This window comes from Perca fluviatilis, chromosome 8 (assembly GCF_010015445.1).
Source record: "Perca fluviatilis chromosome 8, GENO_Pfluv_1.0, whole genome shotgun sequence".
In the NCBI taxonomy this organism is placed as follows: domain Eukaryota; kingdom Metazoa; phylum Chordata; class Actinopteri; order Perciformes; family Percidae; genus Perca; species Perca fluviatilis.
The window spans coordinates 31,822,946-31,839,447 of NC_053119.1; the positions used below are offsets into that span (position 1 = coordinate 31,822,946).

Here is a 16,502-nt window from a genome sequence, read left to right on the forward strand (position 1 = left end):
CCCTCCCTCATGTCCCCCTGAGAGGGGAGATCTCTATATTGTGGGTCTGGAAAAAATCCTCAGATGATGCAAAATGACGATTTTTTTGCATCATCTGTGGCTTTTTTGCCCAGAGGCGAAAGACTAGTATTAGGAGCCACTTCCGCATACCCGTCGGTTGTAGGGTTCGGCTTTTTCCGAGGATTGCCGGGGAAAAAGAAAATGAGTGTCAGCCATCTTGAATCCTCGCTTAGCTTCTCAGCAGGAGCAGAAACTGTTCATCCCGACGGAAATTTTAGAACAACAATTATGTGCATTCAACCTACCGGCTACCACCGCGAATACATTGGTACACATCGGAGAATATGCAGGACACTTTATTACAGACGCAATACTCAACACACTACGCGAGCTTCGCCTGCATGGAGACCAGCGGTGGTGCTCGATGCCTCAGATGTAAAGAGACCTCATCAGCGGGAAGCGTTGAACGAGTGTGCCGGTGGAAGGCTAACGCTAGCCGGCCACCTGTTCCACCAATCCTGCTTGGAAGTGTCCGCTCATTAAACAAACTGGACTACATCCAACTTCAACGAAACTCCCGACGTGAGTTCAGAGACTGCTGTGTTTTTGTTGTGGAAATATTGCTGTGGACAATCCAGCCTGCTACTCTGTCACCGGGTAAGACTAGCTAGTGGAGGTGGGCTGTGTTAACACGGACTGCCTGTTGCAGAAATGGGGTGATTTGTATCCAACTAACTGCTAACTGCTTGTGGAGTTTGTGACTGTAAAATGCCAACCATTCTACATCCCACGCAAATTTACGGCTGTGTTTATACTCAATGTTTATACCACAGCCCACCAAGAGCTAATGCTAGTAGCTATGTGTTAGCCTTCTTTCATGGCTTGGTTGGATTCTAATGTAGAATGCGGTCTGTTATGTAAGGGTTAATGCCTGACGAGGTGTCCATTGTCAGGTATTAATGGACGACGGAATCAGAATTGAGTATTCACCCAGACAATGGTATAATTCTTGTTATACCATGGTCTGGGTGATACTCGATTCTGATTGGCTGCAGGGTGTCCAATTAAAAGTGATGTAGGACACCTACTAAAGGAGTTCCGGTGAAACTGACTGTTTACTGTTCTAAATGAATGCGCTACATCAAATCAAAAAGGAAATATGGATTTATTATTTCCAACTCGTCCTCTGAACACCACAGGAAGTTCTACTGCCCCTCTGGACTGACTTTGTTTCACAGAGAATAACGTTATCTCACATCCCGTTCACTGTTCAGCTCGCTGCTTCAGGCTGCGCCGCTGCAGCCGACAGTAACGTTACACATCGCGGATCAAATTCTTCGTAAAAGTCGTTATATTGTTTTGGGGACAATGACATGGCTAGATAGCTAGCTTGTCTTGTTGTTCAACATACTGTCAAATTATTTTTACTGATTGCCAACTGTACACAATGTTATTGGATCTTGCGTTTAGCATGAACGTTGCGCTTTCTGGGTCGCTAGCTAAACTGAAGGGTTCTATCAGCTGAGCGGGACTATATAAATATCTCCGGTTGCTATGCGAGTCGGCATTCTAAGGTCCTTCCTAATTCCTGGGGGGTCTAACAAGTGCATTTGCGTATAAGAACCTGATGGATATGGGAATGTTTGTTTCAAATCGTTTTAACAACGTCCGAAGCAGAACAAAGTTATTGTTTGGATAAATTTTAGATTTCGATTGTAAAACTAATTAAAATATGAACTAATGTTTTAAAAATATGTTATTTGGCAAGTGACCATGGTATAAGCGGGTTAATGCCCTTCGAGGTGTCCGTTGTCAGGTATTAATGGACTTCGGCGGAGGCAACCGTTCACGCCTCGCCGTCGTCCATTGGACAATGGACAATGGACACCTCGTCGGGCATTAACCCTTACATAACAGACCGCTGCTAAGGATAACACACCGTTGCCATGCATAGCAGAGCGTTGCCATGGACACAGTTCTGTCCACTCTGGAGTTATCAATCAATCCGCTGAAAGAAGTAGGCGGTGGGCCGAGGAGAGATTTCGTGTTTTCAGACGATCTGTGGTGATGGATAACTCAGTTTTTTATATGTAACCGCTACGCTTTTCAACAAAGCAAATAAAAATTGGGTAGCACTTTATAATAACTATCCATAATTCATCATTTATTAAGCATTAGTTAACTATTAGTTAATGGTTTGTTCATTATTACTTATTAATTGTTCATACATAGTTCATCATGAGTAAAGTATTTGTTCACACAGTTATAAATGGTTTGTTCATAGTAAACAAGCCTATTGGTTAATGGTTTGTTCATCATTATTAATTAATTGTTCTTACATAACTCATCATCAGTAAAGCATTTGTTCACATAGTTATAAATGGCTTGTTCATAGTAAATAAGCCTATCTTGAAAAATATGTTTGTAAGAACATGATTTATACTTAACAAATAATGAAACAACCATTTGTAAATGAAATAATTTCCCCATTATAAAGCAGTTAGTAACTATTGCTAAATGCTTTGTTCATCATTTGTAAAGCACTGCTCCTATGTTAATTCTCATGAATTAAGCATTTGTATACACACTCATAAATGGTTTGTTCATAGTAAATAAGGCTCTCGAAAATTATGTTTATAAATAGAAGTTTGACACTTTCTAAGTATTGCAAAAAACATTGGTAAATTAAATAATTTTCCCTTTATAAACTATCTCCAAACTAATATTAATTTATTTGTTTATCATTTGTAAAGCATAGTTCCTACATTCTTTCTAATCAATAAAGCATTTGTAAATACAGTTAGTAAATGTTTGGTCCATAGTAAGTAAGCCCATGTAAAATGTTTATCAGTATATTTTTTAATAATTCCTACATGATGCATTAACCATTTGTAAATTAAGTAATTTTACCATTATCAACTAGGTACTCAGGAACGTAAAAGGTTGTTTAAAACTAGGAAGTTAATGATTAACAGACTATCTAGACCTACATTTGTTCATGTCTTAAATAAAATGTTATGATTTAGAAAAAGGCCTAAACTAATAGCTGGGGTGTTAACACATCTGTTACAAATACTTACCAATAATGTAATCCATGATTAACTCATGAGTTACTACTGGTTAGTTAAGTATACTGTGTGAGCCCATCTAAATGAGTACTTTCTATGCTTTACAAAGCATTTATAAATGAGTTCCAAAGGCTAACAGAACCTGGACACACATATGTATTGTTCTATTTGGACATGCCTTCAGAAATATGCGTACGGATAGTTAGTGTTAATACATCTTTAACAAGCACTTACCAACACATCAATCCATGATTAACTCATGAGTTACGACTGATTAGTTGACTACGTAATGTGAGCCCATCTAAAGTGAGGACTTGCTATGCTTTACAAAGCATTTATTAATGAGTTGCAAAGGCCAGCAGATACAACAGGAACACAAGTAAAAAAAAGTATTTGTAACCCTTATTACGATGTAGTAAGAATGTACATTTATGAAATAGCTCGTAGTAGTGTTATCTCGTTGATATCAGTGTGAATTTGGACCAGAACCAGAAGAAAACTAGATTGTTAAGAGCCAGAGAATTTAACATCAATAAAGAGACTAGGAAACCAGGATAAAGTTTGAGAAGTGTATTAATATACACAGAAACATGGCATACACATATACAGATAAAACACAGGTATGAAAAATAATAACTAAAATAATAAAGTGCGCTCATAAAAGAAACCCTTTTCAGTTCTATGAGCTCAATTGTTCTTTGATGACAAGAGTTCAGAGATGTTCAACATTGGGGCCCATATGAGTTTGGTTTCTGTTTGTCCTACCACCATGAAGAAGGAATCCAGGGCAATCCGTATAAGTTCTGAGTCTTGATCCTGTAGCTGCCACCCAGCCCACTGAACTGGGAATCTGTAACCCCTGGAAGACTCTGGGATCTGAAGAATCAATGTGATCCAATATCCCTCTCTGGACCGAACCTCCCGTGCGTAGCGCTTCTCAAATCTCCACCTCCTCCACCTGTAGATAAGGCCAAATCAGTTCTCTCAATTACTATTCAGTAATAAAATCAATTGCTTAGGCTTCAATGAAAATAAAATGAAGTGATATTTCAGTTAACCCATATTGAAATATCTAAATCTCTATTCAGTTGTACAACCGTTCTTAAATTTCTTCTCTTAAGTATCAAAAGTATATAAATCCCTTTCAGGTATCAAAAGTACATTTATATTAATAGGTAACCTTTACACAAAAAATTAATTTCTAATTCAAGTTTTATGGAACCTACCGTAGTAACATTAACACTATTCTTAATATAATTGCATAAATTGCATGTAAAAATCTCTCAAATTGTATTATTTTCCCATAACTTACGCTACAGTGTTGTAATTTAGAGAAATTAAGACATGCGTGCTTATTTATCCCTCCCTGCACAGGTAACAGTAGAAAGAATGCACAAAAAATTAGCCTCTTTGAGTTACTTCTCCATAAACTCCAGTTAAACAATTAAACACAAAACAGTGGCGTTCTCCAGGTGCACCTCCAACTCACGGTCGATTGAGTCCATGTGATCAATGAGACCCAGGAAAATGCCAGGGTTTTCTGATATGTCACTCTCATCATGACCACGCAAAGCAAGTTCAAAGGCACCACAAAATTTCACGGCATCAATGATCTTCGACAAAATATGACGATTCCTGTCCACCTCCTCGTTGTGCCTTCTTACGGCAATGCGGTGTCCCTCATCTAGCTGGGTGGCTATGCTAATTCGACCTAGCATGGCTAGCTTAACAGAGTTGTCCATATGCACTCTTGCCCGCTCATGTTTTTTGATGCGTTATGTTTCAGGTCTGTCACCCCTGTCTGGGTCCACGAACTATCACAAGCAGTTGTTTTAAACAATAAGCAAGGGAAGCAAAAGATTGCATTGGCGATCCCACAGCTAGTTAGCCAAGACTTTCTATCGAACCAACCTCGGGAAAAGCTTCTCTTGTAGGTTTTCTCCTTTTCTCTTGCCTGTTGGGTTATATTCACTTCTGGCTTGTCTGGTCCGAGTCCTTTTACGATTAGTTTTTCCGCTAATGTTCTTCTTTCGAAGGGATAAAAGTGTAATGATTTAACTGAGTTTGGGGCTAGCTCAACTCCCACAACAGCGCTACTTGACGTCGCCATGTTGCACTCTTCTCATGCCGTGTTCTAATCTATGGGCGATATTTTCAGAGCCCCCAAACCATAAAATTCGACGACGATGATTGGCGAATTATGTTCTTTTTTTGTGTAGCAACCGGGCAACCATTGGCTTAAATTCCAGTCTGGTAGAGCTGAGCGAACTGGAGCCCAGGAAAGACAGCCTATTGGCTACTACACCAAAATGATGTGATTCACGTTCAACACCACCACACGTTCACGTTACGTGAAAGCGAATGCAAATATCATTCTGGAGAGTTCTAAACACATTCTCAAACATTTTTTAAAATCATTATTAGCATGTAATTGACACAGACATTATAAAAATAAAAAATAAATAAATAAAAAACAGGCAGGCAGATTGGCGGGAGGTCAGCGTCCCAGCGCCCTCTATGGGCGAGCCGCCGCTGCAACCTACACAAGAGGAAAGCGGTCTGGTCCACAGAACTTTGCATTGAAGATAGATCTCCAGCAGGACCAATACAGATATGCTCAAACTACCAGTAGAAGCAGTAGAAGATGCTGCATTCTTTTTACTGAAAGTACCTGAGGCCCAGGGCAAAGTCCTTCCTGGATGGACAGGGTTTAATGTCATTTTGAAGGAAAAGACCGTCCTACCATCTACACACGTTGGCTACCTACCAGTGATTGACGCCAGCCCGACTGATCTCAACACTGTCCACACCATCCTGAGCCGCTCCATTGCCATTGCTGACATTTTGGAACAACAAGAATTTGTTTTGGTTATGGATCAAGCCATATATGCCAAGGCCCAGGAGATCCGTTGGCAAACAAATTCTTACTCCGAGAGAATTGTAATGAGGATGGGAGAGTTCCACACAGCAATGGCATATCTGTCATGCATAGGAAAATTGTATGGTGATGCTGGCTTTCAGGACATCTTGATTGAGTCTGACCTGGTGGCCGCAGGCTCAATCGATGGAGTGATCTCCGGCCATCACTACAACAGGAGCATACGGGCTCACAAGCTCCTGATGGAAGCCCTCCAGAAACTGCGCTGATGGGCATACTTGGACCAACTCACACAAGAACAAAGTGCAGCTGCTTTAAAAGTGGCAACAGATCAGCAGGAGTGTTTTCCTTATGAAGAGTTCAAGGTCATGCTAACATCAGACACATTTCAGCAGTTACTGCAAGGTTATGAAGAATTTGTGGTGAAAAACAACCACACATTCGCATTTTGGAGCACATACCTTGACATGATGGAAGATTTACTTCTTTTCATCAGGGCAACAAGAGAGGGGAACTGGGCTCTCCATTTGTCGACAGTGCAAAGTATGCTACCCTGGTTTTTTGCCTGTGACAAAGTAAATTATGCCAGGTATTTGATGGCATATTGGGCTGAAATTACCAACCTGGAAGACACACAACCTTCAGCTAACCAGTAGCTTCTTTCAGGGGACTTTGTGGCACAAAGACATCAAAGTCATGGTTTTGCCGGCACCGCATGTGATCAAATCATTGAGCAAACAGCCAATCGTGACTCAAAGACAAAGGGAGGCATCAGTGGGTTCTCTCTGAACAAGGGTGCAGTTCCCCGCTGGACCCTAACACAACATGAGCGGGCAGCAATCACTTTTGAATGCAAAACAATGGCAGGAAAGTGCCCGGTAGGACATCTTAACTCAGAGCTAGACAACACCAGAATGCAGAGAGATCAGGCTGATGTGATGAACATTTTGGCCACTATCCAAAATATGGTTAATCCTTTTGACCCATTGCTGGATGGAGAATCTCTTTGTCACATCTCTTCTGGCCAACAGGCATCAGACAATGTTGCCACAGACTTACTAGGGGCTAAACAAAGAGGTGTTAAGGCACTCACTGAATTCTGTGAAAAAAGGATCATCAATGGCGAAGCATCATTCCATGACCCTATAAAGATAATGAAATTCAAAACATTCAAAGACACTGGCCAAAGTACAGTCACAAAAATTAGAGGAAAAGAAATCACCCTAACATCACATCGCAACTTGTTTGCAAGGCTAATTGTTGTGGGCAGCGTTAGGCAAATTAACATCGATGAAATGCTCACTTACAGTTTGGGTCCTTTTCCACAGTCAATTTCCAACTTGGATGGCTCTCTGGTCAAAACCAACAAAGCTAAGCTGATGCACATCTTGCTCGATGAGATCAACCCGCCTGATACAGTGAGTGATGGCTCAGTTTGGATTTAGGATGCTATGGCTCTGGTGCAACAACTAAAGCCACAGCCAACATTTTGGTTGTATGCTGATCATGTACTGAGGACATTGGTTCAATCAGCTAAGGCAACTAAGTCAACAGAGCTTCATTTTGTATGCGACACATACAGCGACCTGAGCATCAAAAATGCTGAGCGTAGTCGACGTGCAGAACAGGGCTACCAAAAAATCTAAATCTATGGAGATGACCAAAAAACCCCAAAGCAGTGGAAAAAATCCTTGCATGTGGCTAAAATAAAGAAAACTTACTGGAGTATTTCTTCCAACATTGGAGCTCATCTGCAAAGAATATAATTGGCAATATAACCGTCATTGTTGCACATGGAAGCAAGGGTCACGCAATAATGTGAATATGAGCTATACTCACCTTGAGATACTGGAACTCAAAGACCTAGAGACAAGGCAAGAGGAGGCAGACACCAGAATGATGCTGCATGCAGCCCATGCAGCCAAATACAGCCATGACCTGGTAATCAAGAGCCCAGACACGGATGTCTCTGTGCTGGCTCTAGCTTTCTGTAGCCACATTGATGGCCACCTCCATTTCCATACTGCCAAGGGGAGAAACACACACATTACTGACATTACCAAGCTACATGCCCATCTGGGGAAGACAAATGTGATGCCCTTGTGGGTCTGCATGCCTTTTCTGGATGTGACACTGTGAGCGCTCTGCATAAGGATGGGAAAGCAAAAGCATACAACAAACTAAGTTCAAAAACAGAATACATCACTATGTTTAGAGAACTAGGAACAAATTTCACCCCATCACCACAACTATGTGAGGCTCTGGAAGCTTACACGTGTGACCTATATGATCAGAAGGACTGCCAAGACGTCAATATTGTGAGGGCTAAACTGTTCAAATCAGGTAAATGTTCTGAGAGAGACTTACCTCCAAACAAAGACTCGCATAAACACATCCAGCGGGCAAGCTATCAGGCTGCGGTACACAGGAGGAGTCTTGAGTGTATGCCAGACATTCCTCCTCCTCTAAATCATGGCTGGAAGATGGTAGGAGATTTCTATTGGTGCGTGTGTGTGCAGGATACCTAGGGCTCGTTTTACAACTATCGCCATTCCTAGCCACTGGGGGACCATATGCTGTTTGTGGGGGGGGGGGACTCTATAATGTTAAAAAAACTCATAAAGTGAAATTTTCATGCCATGGGACCTTTAACATTGACTAGGACGCTCTGATTGTAATACTCTGAATTTAGTCTGGTGGTGTCTAGTCTCATCCTTGCACACATGCATGCATGCTTTCTCACCACAACTGCTGAAGCAGACCTGAAGGATGTGTGGTAGCCTGTAAATAATGACCCCTTACTGGTTTTGACATACCACCACATGTATGTGTGTGTGTGTGTGTGTTGGCTTCTCCTGCAGAAGTAAATCTGTATGACATGTTTATGTACATTATAACTCTGCTCTGTTTTGATATCCTGATAGCCTATGTTCTTTGATAGTTATAATCTTTATATTACATGCAGTTCTAACTTGATTGGATGATTGTAATCAAACTGTGGAACAGTCTAATTTCTGTGGTAATCCTTTAACAGGAAACAAAGGAAGGGGTGAATACGAGCACGGACCTGTGTTCGACCAGCAATTATTACAATAAGTACACAAATAATCACAGGCAACTTCTAATTAAAGTATAGTAGAATTTAACTTAAAAATCATCAATGGCCGATCAATAATTCTTTGATCAATTAAAACCAATATACCCTTTTTTAATCTACAACTAAGCAAAGCAAACCAGCATGTGTCTGTGAGACACTGTGTGTGTGTTTGTGTGTGTGTGTGTGTGTGTGTGTGTGTGTGTGTGTGTGTGTGTGTGTGTGTGTGTGTGTGTGTGTGTGTGTGTGTGAGAAAGAGGAGGGGGTGTGTCAAAATGTAGTCTAACACAAAAAAAACTACCAAAATGGCTACTCCTGTGAGCTGCACATAACTATTTAGCCTCAAGAGGGCGATAGTGGTGCTGGGTACACGAGGAGGGGTTGAAGAGGCCGAGGGGGTTGCTAGGCAACGCGCACGCTTAGCCCGTATGCTAGGTCATGTGTTAGCTCTGTACAAACGCTATGCCAACTCCACGTGGTTAAGCTAGCAGTGTTAGCTCAGGAGCTACGCGGCTAGCTTGTGTCTGTGTGTGTGTAGTTAGTAAAAGAAGAAAGGGTAAATAAAGAGACACCACTGATCTTAGTTATCAATCATGACCAGCCCCCCTCAGCCACTCAGGTCTGGACCAACGTGCAGTTAGGGCAGACTCTGAGACTTTTGTCTTACTGAGGGGAAATGGTCATTATAACCACTCCAGTAGCTAACAGCTTATTTTCCGCGATTATCTCGCAGACAGTAACTAAACTCCGTGAAAGGGAGAGTTAGCAGGTAGCAATTACAGTTTTACCAAGCTACTCAACACAACATATCAACAGTATCGTGATCAATGATACATTCACAGAAACAGATTAATAATCATATATGGACCAGTACATGATTAAAATCAGATCACATTAATGGCAAACAAGTGGTTGCAACAAACCTTTGCTCATTACTAAAACACACTACTTATCTCTGCCCAGACGTAAGCCTTCTTACTGTGTGTTCAGTCCATTTGTTTCTGTCCATAGATTTCCACAGAAATGAAACAGAACGGGTCCCTGGCGCTCGTCAGCGTCCACGGAGAAACTTCGCTCCAAAAAGGCAGCAAGGGGAAAAGTTTAGTCGACTCACTGCAGATATGAAAAACACTGGTGCGTTTTCATAGGATCAACCAAAATTAAATCCACTTTCTCCAGAAAATAGAAGTTTAGCACAAGCGCTTGCGCGCCTCCTTTCAGCAATGTGAGTTGCAATGGAAGACAAAGGATTTTCTGGGATTAGGCTATTTATAGGTTAAGACTTCATGCTGTGTTTATGGTCCCGCTGAACCAATAGGAAGACTCGAAACTCTTGAAAGTGTGAAGACAACAATCTTGTAGTTCTTTGACTCCTGCCAGTTGTGAGGCTTTTTTCCCCTCTGGCTGGTCTTTCGCATAGAGGTGTGAACTCACCAGGCTGGGGCGCTTGCAAGTAGGCCTGTCTTTTGTCTCTGAGCTCTTTGTCTCTGAGCACATGTGTGTCTTGTATCCAGAGGTCAGTTTAATCTGAGGCCTTTTGGTTAAAATCAGGTTTAACACCACTGATGGTCCCAACAGTAGTTTCTTTGAGCTCTTAGCTCTCCGGTTAGAATATTGGCTGCTTACTGACCCTTAAACGTTACATCAGATATATCTGATAACATCAACATCAACAGGTTCATGTTTACCTTGAGTTTTTGGCGAACGTTTGCAAACAGTCTGAGGTAATTATCCACGAACATACAGTGGAGCTGTAGCCTGTGTGAGTTGGATGAAGTGTTACCATTACAATTAAATGTTTACACCAAATTGTTCAAATTTAAGTGTTCAGAGAAATCATGTTCGCCATGAACGTTCGCCACTCTTTGCCAAATTTTAACGCACCTCAGCTTACGTTAAATAATGTTAGATGAGAGTCGAAGGTGCTAACGTTAGGTACAGTGCATGATGCTAGCTACTGCTAGTTAGCTAGCTAGCTATTTAGCTGAAACTACCTTACTTAAAACGACATTAACGAGACGCTTACATACGTTTGAACAACGCAGTGTACAAAACAAACGTTTTATATCATATTATAATTAAATGAATACTTACAGTCAGTCACTCAAAGAATGTCCATGGTGATGGTAAATGCGCTGCCGCCGTAGCTGATCGTCAGTATAATACCCCATCTAAATATGCTACATCTGATTGGTTAAAAATAATTCTAAATCAGTATCTTGCCGCGCTATTGGCTCGACTAATATAGTAGGCAACCCCGTTTGCCTGCATATTTACTGTCGTGCACTATGATTTTCGGGGATAATGTGCAACAAATGGGAGTGGCAACACTTTGCATATCGTTGAGAATAAAACAATCGTCCCAACTTTACAAATCCAGGTTCTCCCTCCATGGGGATCATCCATTTCGAAAAGTAAAGCAGATACAGACCCACCGTCTAAAGTCCGGATAATGTATCAGCTGTGGCAAAAAAGTATATGTTTTAAATGTGTATGTAACACCACTTGAGCCACGGTGAAACGTTTTTTCGTGTATATGGTTGAAATGACAATAAAACACACTTGTTGAGTTGATCGCCTCACTGTCTGTCTGTAAAAGGTAGGTGTGGCTTGGGAGTTGACGCTAAAGCAGCGAAGCAAGTGCATTCTGGGATTTGGTGTCTTTCATCCACATGAGCCAAAAACAAATTTTCTGGCTTTTCTCGGCCTAGAAGCCACCAATTTCTAAAAACATTTCACATTTCTACTACATAAGTGACCCAATTTAAAAATATATTCATCTTTCCAATGGTGAAATATTCCTTTAAGGTCAGACAGGAATCAAAGCAGTTTTGGGGGATGTTGTACTGTTGCCCTGTTCTGGGTTTATCCCTAGCATGCACCTGTGGCAAACAAACATCTCACTTGACATTGCAAAATAAAGCTTCAAGCTTTTCTAACAATGTATTTTAGCTCTTCACTTAGGTAATGCAGTTTAGCTTCCAACCCTGACAATTTTCCAGATTTTTCAGCAGTGCAGTGCAATGCATTTGAGCTTTAAGATTTTTCATTCAATTTGTTTCATATTTCTGCATCTGTAAGTCATTATCAGTTAGAAAATATACTCAGACCTCACAATGTTCTACGTCTTCTGTCATTATTCAACTATTAAAGCCAACAGTTCAGTTTAGCGTAAGCTTTAACTTTTTAATGAAATTCATACTTATTAAAACGATTTACACTTTTTCAAAAAATCTGTCTCTGAATAGCTGCATTGTGCCACAGGTGACATATTAACAGCAGGTGTTGTAATTACAGATCAAAGAAAGGCTTTATTAGAGCTGAAGGAGCGTCCCCCATGTATTGAGGGGTCATAGTGTAGTGGTAATGACACCCAGGTTCAAATCCTACTGTGATACATCAATGTGTCCTTGAGCAAGACAGTTAACAACTAGTAGCAAATGGAAGATGCTCTCTCTCTTTTTTTCTCTCTTTCCTCTCCTCTCCTTCTCTCCTTCTCTCTTCTCTCCTTCTCTTTCCTCTCTTTCCTCTTGTTCAGCACCATTCTTTTCACCTAATATATTTCAAATCTCATCTTAGCTAGATTGATGCTTTTTCGTTCTATGCAGTGTATCTGTCTGATAATAATACAAAGTATTTATTCTTTCAGCCGTTTAAATTCATTTCAACTTTCATCTTTGACAGTTTTACAGTTCAGCTTCAAGCTTTTCTAACAATGTATTTTAGCTCTTCCTTTAGGTAATGCAGTTTAGCTTCCAACCCTGACAATTTTACAGATTTTTCAGCAGTGCAATGCATTTGAGCTTTAAGATTTTTCATACAATTTGTTTCATATTTCTGCATCTGTGAGTCATTATCAGTTAGAAAATATACTCAGACCTCACAATGTTCTACGTCTTTTGTCATTATTCAACTTTTAAAGCCAACAGTTCAGTTTAGCGTAAGCTTTTACCTTTTTAATGACATTCATACTTATTAAAACGATTTACACTTTTTCAACTATTCTCACTTCTTCAACTTCTTCTTATAGATTTAAGCTATTCATCCAGTTTAGCTTTAGCAATTCAGCTATTCAGCATTCCCACGCATTTTCTGCAGGAAATGCATTTTCTAGTTATTATTGTTCCGTACGTTTTTTGGTCATCCGTAACTTCTGCATACGTTCAACTATTATAGCCATTCAACTTTTAAAATGTTCAGCTCTTTCAGCACATGATGGGACTTCTTCAACGTTTTTAAATATTAAGCTTTTAAACATTTTATTTTAACATTAAAGTCAATGAGAGCAAGCTTCAAATCCTTGAAATCCTCTTCTACTTCAAAATGTATGTCCTCCTACATTCTTTCACCTACAGACGTGATTCAAACTTTAAACCATTCACGAAATATTCAGGTATTCAGGGTGTGCTCAGTGTTTTGATGTCTTTTACAGTTTTTGTGAAAAAGCTGTTTTAAGTTTCGTGATAATTTCAGGATTTTTTGCATTTATAATGGGTGTGTATTGCGTGACTTACAGTGGGGGATGTCATCAACTAGAGTGCAGAGCCTTAAAAAATTGTCTATAAATTGCTCTTACACCCACAATTTTTACTTGTCATACACAATTTATACATCAAAACGTAGGTATTTTTGTCTAGTTTCAGGCTAATTCATGCGATATGAGTTATACATTTGGCTCTTTGAGCTTCCAAATGACAACAGTTCCAAATCTTCCTCCATTCGCTTCCCATGTTAAACATCCTCCACATTTCCCAACGAAACGCACAGGGAACCACTTTTTTTAAATCGCTGATATGCCCACATTTTTAAGTTTATCCACATAACTTTCATATCAATACATTCACAAAGGCCTTGTGGTGGTCACAATTACGTCATTTGACTGATACCGCTTATCGTTTTGGCAGTCTGAGCCTTTATTTGAGAGCTCACTCTCAGTCTCTGAATAGCTGCAGCATGCCACAGGTGACATATTAACAGCAGGTGCTACTATCGTTAGCTGATTAAAGATCAAAGGAATCCCAATACATAGATCAAAGCGTTCCCTACTGTGTTTACAAACATGGTAACCATGACATTGGTAACCATGACAGACTGAACTACAGACAGTTTAATATGAACATAACAGAACATCTCACACACACACAAACACACACACAGACACCGCCCCCCCCCCACACACACACACACACACAGACAGACAGAGAGCTACACACAGTCACACTGTAGGATTTACTTCTAAAATGTGACCGATGACCAGTCTGGCCCTAAAAAGGCCAGACTTAATCTGACTCCAATTCTATGGTCACTGAATAGTGTTCGTTTACTGGTAGATCAGAGAAAATAGACTCAGGATTCAAATTAAGACTCAAGATTCGTCCAGTTAAAGTTAATAACAAGCTTTAGTGAATGATATTGCAAAATACAAAAGCGTATGCATACGGATCAGAAATGCAGGTCTATCTTTCACCTATCCATCAGACAGAGATTCCCCCAGCATCTGATGCCGGCTAACCCAGAACCCTCACTTTTTATCAATTTTCTCTGCTTCATCCATGGTGCTGTTATCAGTCAACCCGGTCTCACGGCAGTTCGTGTAAATGTCCACGTTATTCTTAATCTATTGATACGTGTTCACGGAGACGTTTTTCTCGTTTTTTACGTGTAAATGTCACATTATTTTTTACGTGTAAATGTCACATTATTTTCTCGGGGAAAGGATGCCGGGAGGCGGCCGAAAAGGACAATAAATAAGCCGGGAGGCGCCCGCGAGGCGGCCTGCTGGGGACCCGCCGGGAGGCGGCCGAAAAGGACGCTCCATAAGCCGGGAGGCGCCCGCGAGACGGCCCGCGAGGCGGCCCGCGAGACGGCCCGCTGGGGACGCCCCACAATAACGGGATGGCGGAGGTTGGGTATAGGAAAAAACTTACGGGGAAAGGGCACCCTAAACGCCGGGGAAAGGGCGCCTTAAATGCCGGGAGACGCGCCACAGTAACACGTGGGACAAAACGCCACACGCAGGGACGCCATCCCCGGGAAACAAAGCGCCGCAAACGGGACGCGATCCCCGCTCGCCCGGGTGAAAGTCCTGTGTTGTTTGACCCATCCACCACCCCGACCAACCTCCCTACGCGGATTTTCGGCTTTTTATATTACTCCCTACAATTTCGTGCTGTGGCCACAAAATATGCTTCCCATTGAAATACATTACTTCACATTTTCGTGTTGTCCACCACGTAAAAAACGACAAAAACGTCTCCGTGAACACGTATCAATAGATTCAAATAACGTCACATTTACACGAACTTCCATGAGACCGGGCTGTATCAGTTGGACGTAGTCCCGGTCTTCTGGCTGCAGCCGGCTCCTTAACGATATGTAACACACTGTATGAAAACATGACCCTGAGTTCTCTCATTCTCAGCTCAATAGAGACAAGTCGCTATTGTTGGGTCCGAACACCTGTATGTTTTAATCTCCTACAAACTAAGGAGTTTCCTGAGAGCCAGGTCATTTTCATACTCTGTGTCACAAATCACGCGCTTGCAGAACACTGACCATTGTTGTCTCACCCTGTTCATCTGGGAAAGGAATCCTCCTTTTGGTTCAAGTTTTAATTATCTTTGTTGAGGAAATGCTGCATCTTCAATTCAATAAGTCGTAACACTTCCCAAGACCAGATGGCTTCCTTGTGGCCCAGAAGAACAGAGAGAGACAGATGTCAGGTCATGAAATCTGAGGCCTTATACTATACTCTTAACAAAATAATCCTACAACACACACAGTGACACAGACACACAAACACCCACACACAGTGACACAGACACACACACACACACACATGCACACACACGCACACACACATGAACACCTACACACGCACTCACACATACGCACACAAACACATACACGCGCGCACACAAAACACACACACGCACACACAAGCACACACGCACACAAAACACACACACCCAGACAGACACAGAGACACACACACACACACACACACACACACACACACTACTACCTAGTACGTTCTGAAAGGGATATCTCTGTTGCTGTGTTCATGGAGCAGCTCCAATGTTAGCAGAGCCCTGATCGATCCAAACTCCATCCAGAAAACAACCATTTAAAAAAATGTTTGCTTGTCATCTTGTGGACAGACCTGATAAAGTATGAATTCAGACTTTTTAGTAATGATGTTATTTTGGCATACTTTGTTTCTGTTTATTGCAATTAAAAAACGGCAAGTCGTGCTGGAAGTGGCAGATATCCAGACAGAACGTTTCCTACCTGGAGAAGGCAGTAAAATCCAGACATGACGCCGTTTAATTTCCTGATGTATGTGTGACTTCCACACCAGGTACTAAGCACCAAAAGTGGTTATTTTGGCCATATGACGACGGAAAGGAGGACAGAACGGGCAGGAGGGCTCTGCGGGTGGGGGGTGTTTGTTTGTTACATA

At 41.3% G+C, this 16,502-nt stretch overlaps 1 protein-coding gene and 1 long non-coding RNA gene across 2 annotated transcripts in view; one reads left to right on the forward strand and one right to left on the reverse strand.

Moving 5' to 3' along the window:
- Positions 1-16,502, forward strand: part of LOC120564412 (spondin-1-like) — a 483,039-nt gene that overhangs the window by 85,223 nt on the left and 381,314 nt on the right. The gene's annotated exons all lie outside the window — the stretch shown is intronic.
- LOC120564414 lies at positions 3,821-10,267 on the reverse strand. Its single transcript, XR_005640100.1, has 3 exons — positions 9,964-10,267; positions 7,786-8,422; positions 3,821-4,026 (listed from the first exon to the last, which is right to left on the reverse strand). It is a non-coding gene; the product is annotated as an uncharacterized LOC120564414 (long non-coding RNA).